General features: G+C 31.2%; 1 long non-coding RNA gene across 1 annotated transcript; it reads right to left on the reverse strand.

Annotated features, from left to right (window-relative positions):
- Nucleotides 1–3,807: 3,807 nt before the first annotated feature.
- On the reverse strand, nt 3,808–4,403 carry LOC131856100 (uncharacterized). Its single transcript, XR_009358225.1, has 3 exons — nt 4,325–4,403; nt 4,156–4,239; nt 3,808–3,869 (listed from the first exon to the last, which is right to left on the reverse strand). It is a non-coding gene; the product is annotated as an uncharacterized LOC131856100 (long non-coding RNA).
- Between the last annotated feature and the right edge of the window lie 6,556 nt (nt 4,404–10,959).

The following is a 10,959-nucleotide window of genomic DNA, read 5'->3' on the forward strand; positions in this document are numbered from 1 at the left end:
AATCCCGATGACTATGATGCCAATCAAATTGCTGATTTAAATGAAGCTGGATATAAATTTCATACACCAATACGAAAAGAAATAAAAATTGAAAATATTACACCACCCTCTCTAAAAGAAAATGAATGTAATTTGTTTACTATTGATAGCAATGTGCTAGATAATCTTAATGGGTTAGTTTCTTGGAGACAAATTAGAACACATGCAAATAGATTATATAAACAATTTTTCTATAATAAAAAGTTAGGATTCCAATGTCAATTAATGCTACAATTAATAAAAATGTTAAAAATGTGTAAAGTCATGAAAAAAATAGGTATTTATGCAAAACCAAAAAGAAAAGATGAATCATATAAGCAAGTTGTATCTACTGTTGCCAGTGCCATCGATTCTATAGGAAAAACAAGTCGATCTAAAGATAAGAATGCAACACATAGAGTTATAACGACTGCTATAGTTGACAAAATGATTGTTAGTAAAAGAATGTTAAGTGATATAAGTGACTATTTGAACTTACATTGTAGAACCTTGTCAAGAGCGGCCAAAAGAAGAGACACAATTGAAATTGATCCACTAAACCATTGTTGGAGTTTTAGTGGTAGACTTCAAAGGTCGGACATGAAATTAAATGATGAAACTAAACAATTAATTGCAAAATTTTGGCATGATAACACTAGAGTTTCATCAAATGCTAGAGATGTTTTAAAGTTAAGGGTGGGATCAAAAATTCATGATCCTCATCCAAAACATCTTCTTGACATGACTCAAACTGAATTCTTTAAAAAATTTAGTGATGAATCTATGTTAATGAATTTACGAATTAGTCAAAGATCATTTGAAAAATGCAAACCCTGGTATGTTAAAATCAATAAACAAAGAATATCTTGTTGTTGTAAAACTCATGTCCAGTTTCGTTACTATTATGATGTTTTTCGATATATTTGTTGTATGTTACATGGTAATGATCTTGTGCAGGATTGTGGTGTTTATGTTCCACCTGAAACTATAAAAGATTTTATTGGAAGTTTATTTTGTAAACCACCTAATGAACAATTATTTCTTTCCAGTTCATGCATTTATGGTCTTTGCAATTTATGTGGGAACTATTCTTCGATAGGTGAATGTTTGCATGAACATGTTTCATCTGAGTTTGGACAAAAAATGGTTGATGTTAGGAGATTTAAAAATATAGAATACCCTCTAAAGGATGGAAAGATGGGGAAACGTTTAGAATTGATTACAGAACAGAATAGTGTGAATGCATTTATTAGTGAGTTTAAAACTCATATTGTTCCAAAATATGTGAAACATTCCCAACATGCCCGATGGCTTGATGGACAATTTCGCATATGCAAGAACACATTTCCAGTTGGAACAATAGTATTAGTTGTGGATTTTGCAGAAAATTATACTCTAAAACCACAAGAGGAAACTCAATCACAATACTACAACTCAGTGCAAGTGGCCATATTTGTGCACATTATATATAGACATGACCATGACAGTACAGAAGATAACAGAAAATTTTTGAGAGAGTATCATTTCTATGTTAGCGATAATCGATTACACTCTTCAGAGTTTGTCCAACATTGCTTCAAGGTATTTTATGATAATCTTAAGGAAAGAGAAATTGACATGAAACAACGTATGATATGGTCAGATAACTGCACTGGACAATTCAAAAATGCAAAAATGTTTTATTGGCTATGCAAAGTTCCCAAGATAACCAATGTCCAACATTTATGGAGTTTTTTTGAAGCGGGACATGGTAAGGGGGAACACGATGGAGCCGGTGCCTGTATAAAAAGAGCTCTTTCTAGAGAACAATTGAAATTTGAGGATGCAGTGAAATTCAGAGATGCTCGTACAGTTGTAGATTGGTGCAATTCAAAGTTGTCAAAAGGATCAACTGAAAACTCTGCAATTCGACGTTTCTTTTGGTTGATAGAGGAAGATAGTATTCCTATTCGGCATGATTGTAATACCATCATTGGATCAGCTAAATGGCATTCGTTTAAGAGTTCTAATTCAAACACATGGACTATATTCACAAGGCAACTTGCTTGCTTTTGTCAATTTTGTGTTTCCGGAGATTGGGAATTTTGTGAGAATAAAGAATGGTTTGAAGAATGGCAACAAAGATCATTGACACCCATAGATGCAAATGATCCGCATGAAAGAACTAATGAAGATATGGATCAAATGTTTGCATCAAATGACTATGATCGCATTTCAGATCTTATACAACAAGGTAAAATTATTTTTGAAATTTGTTTTGATTTATTAAATAGTACATAAATTTATGAAATCTTACAGTGTATATTTTTGTTTTTATTTCTCATTAAATATTAAAATAAAATTGTTTTGTGCATAGGACATGTCTATGTTGTTGTTGCACCAAAGGACAATGAAGAGGGGACAGAGTATTGGTTGGCTCGATGTGTAGAGCCAAAACATAAGCTAACTACTCCTCGAGTAGATGATGATGGTTATGACTATCCAATAGGATCTGTGGTTGTTGTTGGCACTTGGCTATGCAAATCTAACAAGAAAGAATGGATTGCCCGCATTTGAAGATTATGAATTAGAGAAGAAGATTATACATTACTCTCATTTGGTAGTGGCAACTAATATAAAATTGGATAGATATCGTGGCAAGCCTGCTAATAAACAATTATGGACTCTCTCTATGGAAGAGCACGAGACAATTATAGATGCTTTGCAAAAGAGAGAGGATGCAGATGGTATAACGGAATGAATCTAGTAAAATTTTGTTTCAGGTCTACCACAAGTAGAAGGCATCAATGAAAACAAAGTTATTTAAATAGACTATTTATTTTATTTTAGATATGTCTTCTTGATTACATTTTGTGTACAATATACATAAATGAGAGACTATTGGTCAAATTTATGAATGAGATAATTATGTTTTAATCAAGTTCTATTCATTATATTTGTTAAATGATACTTTTTAATTTAGAATATGTTATAATTATAAGATATGTTTCGATACTTAGTTCATGATGTATGCACATTTAGTTTATCTAATCACAAGAACTATTTAAATGAAATTCCAAAAATAAAATTACAAGTCCACATAATGCCTATAAAGTTGTTTAAGCACAACTTCCATAAATAAAATTTCAAGTCCACATAATATATAAAGTATGCACAAAATTTCAAGTCCACATAATTTCAAGTCAATATATATGATCTAATGTGCACATAATTTCAAGTCCACATAATATCTAATGGGCACAATACACATAAAGTATGCACATAATATATATGATCTAATCCTATTATGAAACTATCCATATATATAAAGTATGTGTGTGCACGTGTAAACAAATATGTAAAGCCCGTAAAATAGTACATATCAGAGCCAAATAAACAGTAAAATTTCAAGTCCACATAATCCATATAATATCTAATCCATATATATGTCTAGATGGTAACATGATGTTCACTCCACATAATATCTAATGTGCACAAAATATATAAAGTATGCACAAAATATATATGATCTAATCCTATTATGCAACTATCCATATATATAAAGTATGTGCATGTGTAAACAAATGTGTAAATTCCATAAAAAAGTACATATCAAAGCCAAATAAACAGTAAAATCTAAGTGCTATCATCAATAACATCTCGTGGTCTCTTGTCCCCGGGACGTGGTCCAGATCCACCTGTCTCATGCTGTACAATTAAAAAATAATATTAAAATATTACTTGAAATTAACTATTAAAAGAATCATTTATCAAATATAGTAGAATTCATAAATTAAGTTACAAACTTACCATATGCTCATCAGATCCTCTAGCAGTATCTCTCTTGTCCCCGGGACGTGGTCCAGATCCACCTGTCTCATGTTGTACAATAAAAAAGTAATATTAAAATATTACTTGAAATTAACTATTAAAAGAATCATTTATCAAATATAGTAGAATTTGTAAATTAAGTTACAAACTTACCATATGCTCATCAGATCCTCTAGCAGTATCTCTCTTGTCCTCGGGACATGGTCCAGATCCACCTGTCTCATGTTGTACAATAAAAAAATAATATTAAAATATTACTTGAAATTAACTATTAAAAGAATCATTTATCAAATATAGTAGAATTCATAAATTAAGTTACAAACTTACCATATGCTCATCAGATCCTCTAGCAGTATCTCCTCTAGCAGTATCTTGTGCAGTATCAACACCAAATGTAGTGCTAGCTAACTCCTGTACAAGGTCAAATTCAAAGTGTCCAATTAAATCTTAAATTAAGAGTCAAAATAAGATCAAATTAAGTATTACATATTAATACCTCAAAGGATGTCGATGTGCATTCAAATTGGCTTTGATCAAAATTATGAGGATAACCTATCCTAATGGTAGTGTCCACCTGCATACATGCATTTAATGAAATCATATTTAGTGAACATATATATGTGTACTAAATAATTTCAAGTTAAGTTACAATATTGTAAGAGTTCATATTTAATTTAAGAATTATAAGATACATACCATAGATGGTGTCACAATAGTTAGACCCTCTTCTCGATGTGATGTAGAGGGTCCCTCATGACCTGAATCCTAGAGAAAGAAGCATTCAATGTATCAACATGAAAATTTATATAGTATACGATGATAACATATTAACTTAAAAAGATCTAGTGCAATGTCTAGATAGAAATTTATAGTATACCCCATAAGGTGTGCCGAGTTGTGTTCCAGTAGATGCAATATTGACTCTAATATTAGGTGTAGTCCTTATCTACATAAACAAAATTTATTTAATGAAGTATTAGATTGTATAAAAAAAGAGATGCACTTAGTTTATACCTATATTTAATGAAGTATAAAAAGATTGACATGTGTACATGTATATATATATATATATACCTAGTCAAGATGAATATCCGAGCAAAGAAAATCCATATAAGATGTCATCATACTATCATCTGCTGCATCATGCTCATCTGGAACTAAAGTAGATCCTGCAGCAGTAGTAGGACCTACACACGTCTCATGACAACTCGAACACATATGTGGCATCCATCGAGGAGCAGATGCCATGTGAGCAGCTTGCTCACTCAGGTTACCTGTGAGGGAAGTCAAAGCATCTAATGTCCAAATGAATGATGTATTTTGGACATCTACAGGAATCGATGGAGTAACAAGTGAAACTATGGGTGGATCCGGTAGGGGATTATTACTCCGTGCCCCTAATCTATGCTATGGCATTCCACGACCAACACCCTGGAATGACTTAATATCAAAATAATTTGGTTTTTGGTTCATTACAAACTCACAGTATAATTTCTTCAAAAAATAAAAAGGGACCTCATAATTACGATGTGGTGGATAATCAAAAACTATCCACCATCTATCCCAAAAGTATCTAGCCATTTCTAGATGCACACACCACCTAATTGAAATTCTTTTCTGGTTAGGTTGCATTGGTTCTCTTGTTTTTGGGTTGGTAAAATATGGACATAAATGTGCTTTGGTTATTTTCAAATCAGTGATTTGCCTATAAGTTAAACCATCAGCATAAAAAGCACACAACTCTTGTCGTCATCTATGAAATTGATCTAATTGAGAATCAACAGATCTAACTGACTCGACAACAGTTTGCATTGATTTTGCAAAGTCTACAAGATGGGGTGGTGTGACTTGCTCATTTTGGATAGCAGCAATGTTTTGTTCAATCACTTGTAGGTTTTCATTAATTCGTTCTCTTAAATGAATTTCATCCAATCTAGGGGGTGGTGGTGGTGGTGGTGGTGGTGGTGGTGGTGGTGGAGGTGGAGGAGGAGGAGGAGGAGGGGGTTGTGGTGGGGGATTTTCACCTAATAGTTCATCTATGTCAAAGACATCCATGATAACAAATAACTCCTGCATATATAAAGATATACATGAATTATATACAACTCTATGTCAAAGAAGAATCTATTTTACTAAATTAAAAAAAAACATTTATAAATAGTAACATTTCTATGTTGTTGAATGAGATACACATGAAATATATAATATAATATTGAACTTAAAAAAATATACATGTACATACTATTGAATCTTGAAATATAAAATTTGCGCACAAAACTTAATAAAAACTTTCAATGAAACATCATAAATCTATTATATATTCAATTTAATAAATTCATTTCTTGTAAAATGCATCAACTATTAAAATCAATATAAAATATTTCATACATAAGATCAATAAAGAAGTGAGAAATAAGATGATCCTCCTTCTAGTGTTTTGAGATAATTGCCATCAATTCATATTACATTGATTAGTCTTCAGACAATCTTAAGAAAAAACTAATCTCCCATGACTATAAATGACATACTTAAAACATATTATATTCTAAGTGGTTGTCATGTAAAGACAAAACATCAAAACTTTTGAAGAGTTAAGCATATTTCACCATTAAATTTCTCCCATAATCAAATCTACACAAGATTATAATTTACAAAACCTTCAAAAAATATTATTTTCTATAAATCATTTATTATAAAACTCCGCAATCATTTGTTTTCATATATAATCTTTCTATAAAATTTAAGATATCAATTCATACACAAATTCTCTTACAAAGTTGAATAAGAAATGAAACTCTTACATAAAAATCAACACAACATGCCAACAATTAAAAACAAAATTAACCTTGCAATATTTACTTTTAAAATAATCAATTTCAACAATATTTTACACATGCATTTATAATTATCAACTAGAATATTATTTGACTAACATTCCAAATAAAATTCCTAACATACTATATGATCCTCATTCCTAAATTCCACTATCATACTTGCAAGCACTTAATTATTAAGTCAATGAACAAACTACAACTCAATGAAGCTAAAAAAGTGATGCAAGCCTATTTTTAAATATCCCAATTCCTTTCGCTGACCTAATACTTTTAGTGGCAACCATTTTAAAATTTCATATTAATCAAAGAGAATATTTTAGGGAAAAAATGCAGTGTTGGCACTTTATGAAAATAAAGGTTTTTAAGACTCTAGAGACTTGTTCATCACAATATTTTATTGTTTAATATGCAAAATTTTGAAAGATTTTGATATTTACAGACAAATTAAATTTTTCATATAATTAGAGGTGAAATCAATTTTGAATTCTACCTCAATGATTGAGGGGATCTTACAATTTTGACTTTAAATATAGCTTCATTTAAACTCTTTCATAAATAAACTAAAATAGAAGCTATAAAGAATTGCTAAATTCTAGCAATATATGTGTATGCAAGCAAGCATAAAAAATCAATAAAGGACTTAAACTATGAATTTCAAACCATTATGCTATACATAAGTACCACCTTTAGATCGAGTTAAAGGATAATGTATAAAAGATGAAAGACAATAGTATCTCAGAAAGAAAACTCTTGTTGTAGCTAAAGGTCGATGGCTTCAAGATGGATTTGTGACCAAGATAGGATGTAAGGTGCTTAAATTGGCAACATAACATTGCATTACAAGAGTTCTTGAAAATAGCTCATATAATGATTTATGAAGGATAGAGGATTAAAGACTAAGATTGTTTTGAGAGATCAATGGAGTAGATTGATTGAAAGGATTGTGTGCACTAGAAGCTTCCAAGTGGCAACTTATGTTTGGTGCACATGAGGAGTTCATGATCCAAGAAATTTTTGAGGAAAAGGTCTTCTTAGGGGCATATACACCAAGATGTTGTAAAAAAAGGTAGCCAAATGACCAAAAAAAGATAAACACGAGTGCGTTATTGGGAAATTCATTTAACGCAATTGAGGTCTTTTTTGTAGTGATTTTTTCTTATACTATCCTAGGCTTGTTTACACTATCGTAGGTTCATTAGGACTATCCTAGGTTCATTAGGATTGTCCCAAGTTCATTATGGCTTTCCTAGGCTCATTAGGACTTTCTTAGGTTCATTAAGACTACCCTACATTCATTAGGATCATTTGAGGCTCATTGGGACTATCATATGTTCATTGTGATTGTCCTAGGTTCATTAATTTAATTCGTGTGTTCATTAGGACTATCTCACATTCTCAAATAGCTTCAACTAATATCTTAAATTAACTATTTAAAAAAAAAATAGCTCCTTAACAATTTAATATTATATACAATCGAATATGATTTCAACTTCAAACCTTGTGCACCTTTTAAAACCATTCTTCTAATATTAGCTTAATCATAACATAATCTAATAAATCTTCCTCAAAATATCTACCAACTTCAAATCATATATCAAACCTTTTATAATATAAATTACATTCTAGATATACCAATATACTTCTAAAGATATTCAAAATACTTCTTGGGAATTATATTTTTCAAATCTTTCGGATGTATATATAATTAGCACCCCATTTAGAAAACTCATTATCAATCAACATTATAAATCAAGAATATTTTTTATTTTGTATTAATGAATTATATATTTGGCATATTAGCTTCCTTTATGAACCTATGTAAACCAAACTCCAATTTTAGTAACTTATCTAGCTTTGCTCTAAAATTGTGTCCATAATTGATCCTTTTATACCATCACATGACATAATAGGACCATAATAGGACCTTTATGCCATGACATGGCATAAACCTAAGCCTAAAATTTCATATCTAAAATTTGAAGAGTAATGTTAATTACTTTTAAGGTTATACTAATTTAGTGCTAACTTTTGTATTGCCTAATGAGGATTAAGAATAATTTAGGTACATATGTTCGGTTTTATTTTAATTTCATTTTTGAACGTTTTTGTTTTTGTTTCCATTTCATTTTTGATTTTTTGTTTGTGTCGATTTCGTTTTGTTAATTATCTAGGTTTGGTTTTGGTTTCTAAATTTGTTGATTACGGTTTAGGGTTAACTGTTCAAAAATATTTTAGATAAAAATCAAGAATTTACAAATATAAAAAATAATTTATTTATATGCTACTATAAAAAAAAACTAAAATAATAAAAAAAAAAACTAAATAATACATAAAAAAACAAGAAAAATATACAAGAAATTTATGAAATGTGAAAATAGATGACTGAATGTGTACCTGGGATAGTGGTGGAGGCTTGAAGTGGAAACCATAGCACGGGGGCCTGTTTTTGATCTCTTCTTGTCAATTTACTGTCACAGTGAAAATGAAAAATTGTCCAAAAAAATGGTAAAAATAGAATTTAAAAATGGGGGCCCGTTTTTAAAAAACGGGCCCCCGTTTTGTTTATAAACGGGGGCCCATTTTTTAATAAACAGGGGCCCATTTTGTGACAAAATGGGGGCCCATTTTATTTAGCTTCGACACCCCATGACCTTTCAACTCGGGAGGCCGAACCATTAATGGGCCCCCATTTTTTAGAACGTGCCCCCGTTTTTTGAAAACGGGGGCCCGTTTTGTGGAGCGCGTTTTCCAATGCGTAGACTTCTGCGAATTTGTGACTCATTAGCTTGCACATACCCAAAACAAGAACTGATAAATTGCAGAAATACTCAGATAACCAAATTAACAACACAACACACAACACCAAGATTTTTGACATGGAAAACCCGGTTAAGGGAAAAACCATGGTGGGAATCTATCCACAATAAGATGATACTCTATAGTAGTATGTGAAAATATTACAATGGGGAATGCACATGCTTTGAGGCACACTACCTAGATCTCATTGCTTAAAAGATATTTGCCCAGAAGGCTACAACCCTCAGGGAAGTCTCACTGAATTACAATATGATTCAGACTACAATCTCTAAGGAATGAACTGCAATTATACCATGTACAAATGCCCGATGACAGTTCTGATTGAGCACAATTGTCTTCTCTACATCACCAAACTCACCTCAACACTTTGTTGAATGATATATCCTTGTTCACACATTCATCTCTCTCTGATAATGGAGACACAATACTGACACACAAATTACATAAGCATCTCACCTATATATACAAATCATCAACCTTGATAATAAGGTTGGCTAAAACCTCAACCCTCAACTTACAATTACAAAAATTACATTGCATGATACAAAGATCGACCACAAAAAAAAAATTATGATTTAAATTACATAGTACAGACCTAATTCAAATTCCCAAACAATCACATCCATTGTAAATTCTGCTAAGACCAACCGCAACTTGCTTCACCACCTAAAATATCGCATGACATGAAAATCATCACCGGTTCATAAAAATCACCAAAACTAGCACAACGATCAACCAAAAAAAATAGGACATGACAAGGAAACACCAGCAAACACGTTAGAATCATCCGAAACAATTGCACCAACACCACTTTTCAAATCTTCATCGATCAACATGCAAAACCTCAAGAACACAACCAATCAGCAATTGTCACAAGGAAAGATAACTTGCGAAGCACCAAATCATGAACCATCTGAAAGGAAGATTCACAAGATCATCGAAGACAATATCCCAAACTATCAGCACAAGATTTGATCATACTGGAATATACCGAAGTAAATATCAAATTCTGCAAAATAGTGATCAGCAAAACCAAACTATAAAACCGGATCAAAAAATCTTCCCAAACTCACCATAATAGATCACAGGAATATGTTGACATCAATGACAACAACATATCCTATCAGCATCAATGATCAACTAAATCCAACAATCTCCCCCAATAATCCAACAATAGATTTCACACAAACTTGTCTTGTTAGTATTAATTGAATAACTTTGATTAATGGAATTAAAATAACATTGTTTATTATTGATAATCTAGGGAGAACCCAACTTGTGTGGTTAGTATTATTTGAATAACTTTGATTAATGAAATTGGTAACATTGTTTATCATTGATGATGGAGGGAGAATCAAATGTGTCTTTTTAGTATTAGTTGAATAGATTTGATTAATGAAATTGACAACATTGTTTATTATTGATGATACAGGGAGAACCAAAATTGTCTTTTTAATATTAATTCATTAACTTTGATTAA

This window comes from Cryptomeria japonica, chromosome 1 (assembly GCF_030272615.1).
Source record: "Cryptomeria japonica chromosome 1, Sugi_1.0, whole genome shotgun sequence".
NCBI classification, from domain to species: domain Eukaryota; kingdom Viridiplantae; phylum Streptophyta; class Pinopsida; order Cupressales; family Cupressaceae; genus Cryptomeria; species Cryptomeria japonica.